The sequence below is a fragment of the Diceros bicornis genome, chromosome 1, assembly GCF_020826845.1.
Source record: "Diceros bicornis minor isolate mBicDic1 chromosome 1, mDicBic1.mat.cur, whole genome shotgun sequence".
Taxonomy (NCBI): Eukaryota; Metazoa; Chordata; class Mammalia; order Perissodactyla; family Rhinocerotidae; genus Diceros; species Diceros bicornis.
Genome location: NC_080740.1, coordinates 67,910,475 through 67,913,364, shown reverse-complemented (window position 1 = coordinate 67,913,364; position 2,890 = coordinate 67,910,475). Strand labels below are relative to the sequence as shown.

General features: G+C 38.9%; 1 pseudogene; it reads right to left on the bottom strand.

Moving 5' to 3' along the window:
* Positions 1 to 1,217: 1,217 nt before the first annotated feature.
* Positions 1,218 to 2,686, bottom strand: LOC131411293 (protein phosphatase 1 regulatory subunit 12A-like; annotated as a pseudogene).
* Between the last annotated feature and the right edge of the window lie 204 nt (positions 2,687 to 2,890).

Genomic DNA, 2,890 nt, shown 5'->3' with positions numbered 1-2,890 from the left:
TATAATCTTTATAGCAGATTGTTAGCAAATTTTGTTTTTAACACAGTTTTGGAGTAGCCTACGTACACTGCATTAACAGACATTTGAAATAAAATAGTCAAGCATGCCATGTGTGGTCTGAAAATCAAAACAACACTAATTTAACAACACTAATTTATAAACATAGCATCACTCAGTAGCTGCTAAGATGAATATGAAGATTACAGAATCTAACATCTTATACTACAATAATCAAAAACGGAAACAAAAAAGTGACCAATGAAGGCAGAAAATAGGATTTAAAAGAATCTAATCTCAATTGACTATAAAGCATTCATATAAGAAACAAATGCAGGGGCCGGCCCTGTGGCTTAGCGGTTAAGTGCGCGCGCTCCGCTCCTGGCAGCCCGGGTTCGGATCCCGGGCGCGCACAGACGCACCGCTTCTCCGGCCATGCTGAGGCCACGTCCCACATACAGCAACTAGAAGGATGTGCAACTATGACATACAACTATCTACTGGGGCTTTGGGGGGAAACAAAAAGAAAAAGGAGGATTGGCAATGGATGTTAGCTTAGAGCCGGTCTTCCTCAGCAAAAAGTGGAGGATTAGCGTGGATGTTAGCACAGGGCTGATCTTCCTCACACACACACACACAAAAAAGAAACAAATGCATATTGTACAAACAGTGAAAGCAAGTGTTCCATCAAGCAATTTAGTTCTAATTGGGAGAGAACACAGCATTAGCCTAGTACATGACAGTGATTCGGAAGAGCAAGTGTTCTTTTCTGTAAATGAGAAAGCTTTGAAAACATAGAAGAGTCTGCCACGTGAAGAATTAGAAGGAAAAAATACAAACCCAAACTTAGATATAAGGCAAAAAGATTAAATATCAAAAAACTGGAAACTGACACATGAAAAAGTGTTGAATAACTCTTCTGTGAGAGCTGAAAGTTTTTGTTGACACAAAAGTGTTTATGCACCACTAAGGCTTACTGGTTAAATATCTGAGGCATATCTGGCATTGAACACTTCCTTTATATCCTGGAGCTATAAACAAGTTTTCTCAGTCAGTAAAAATAAACAAACAACAACAAAAAACTTCACAGCAGCTGCATTAACATGAAACAATGGTCTCAGATACAAGAAGAAAATGAAACAAAAATCCTAGATAAGTGGGCATTTGGCAGGCTATGCGAAAATGAGCTTTAAGGATTCTTCCCAGGCTTCCTGTGACTGTCAGTTATGGCCCACTGGGTTACTAATATGTGCAATTCCATTACTTGCTGCTTCTTTTTTTAATTTGGAAAGTTTGCTTATAACTCTGATTGAGGCCACATTTTCATCTTTTAGCCTCAGGTTGTCTGCTTTTAGGTGTGGTAACATTGGAGCTCTTCTTCCACTTCAGATATTATTCTTTCTAGAGCTCTTCACTCCTTTTTTTCCATTTCCAGTGGTGACCTCTCAGCAAATCTTTCTTGTCTCTGGGTGGCTTTTCCAACTGCAATTTAAGATGTCAGTTCCATATTTGTATCATGTAGCTGTGTTTTTATCTTTTCATTTTCAGCTAGAATTTGTTCATAAAGCTTTTTTTTTTTCACGTTTTTGTTTTTTTGTTTTTTGCTGAGGAAGATTAGCCCCAAGCTAACATCTGTTGCCAATCTTCCTCTTTTTCTTTGCTTGGGGAAGATTAGCCCTGAGCTAACATCTATGCCAGTCTTCCTCTATTTTATACGTGGGTCACCGCCACAGCATGGCTGACGAGTGGCGTAGGTCCATGCCCGGGATCCAAACCTGTGAACCCAGGCCGCAAAAGCAGAGGGTGCTGTACTTAACCACTAGGCCACGGGGCCGGACCCCCATAAAGCTTTTGAAGTCAGTTGAATCCTCCTTTTCCAGCCTGCTACTGTAAGGTTTTCTTTCCTCTAAGTAACTGTATGATCCAGAGCAACCCAGCAAGGAATGAGACTGATCGCTAGCTGATGTGGAACTGGTTTCATATTTAGAAATGGACCCTAAGTTTCTTTGTTATTGGATCCATCTTCTTTCTGTATGATTGTTGTTCTTGTTCATTTTCATCACTATCGTTTCCAATATGAAACTTCTGCAGATCTTCTTTTCTCTGTTGGGTCATTGTCATTCTCCGATTGATTTAGGTTATAATTTATTCTCTTCTTTTTCCTCTTCTCTTTTCCTCCCTCTCTTTCACTTTCCTTTGTTAATACTCTGCAGTAAACAGAAGTTATTCCTACAAGACTATTTGGCCTATTTAGTTGACTTGAAGCGTCGAGTGAACTGCTCATGGTAGAAAGTGAAAAGGATGGAGTGGTTGAACTTGAAATTGAGTCTGGTCTGTAAAGCTAATAAGTCTTATATGTTCTGAGTACTTTTCCTTATATTCGTCTTGTCTAAGATGTTTCTGACTCCTTTTCTTCTTGCTTCTCTTGATCGTTTTTTTCTTTTTTCTCTTTTTTCCTTCATTTTCTTCTTCTCTGGTTTGAGTAGAACGACTTGTTTTTTCCAGCTTCCTGAAGATCAGCCAGTGTCACCCCCTGTGTTGATCTTCTAGACTGTCTTGCTTGTTTAAAGCTTGCTTTTCTTTGGGATTCAAACTCTACATCTCTAACAGGAGTGAGGAATGATCTGCGTCTCTCCCTGACCTCTGATGTGGAAGAGACAGTGCCGACAGCAGTTACAGTCAGGGTTATTTGTTGAGAGGTTTTTGATTACTTGTTCAATCTCCTTACTAGTTTTAGGGCTATTCAGATTTTCTATTTCTTTATGATTCAGTCTTGGTAAGTTTTGGGTTTGTAAGAATTTGTCCATTTCATTAATTTGTTGATGTATAATTGTTCATAGTACATTTTTATTTCTGTAAAATCAATTACAAGTCCCCTCTTACATTTCTGATT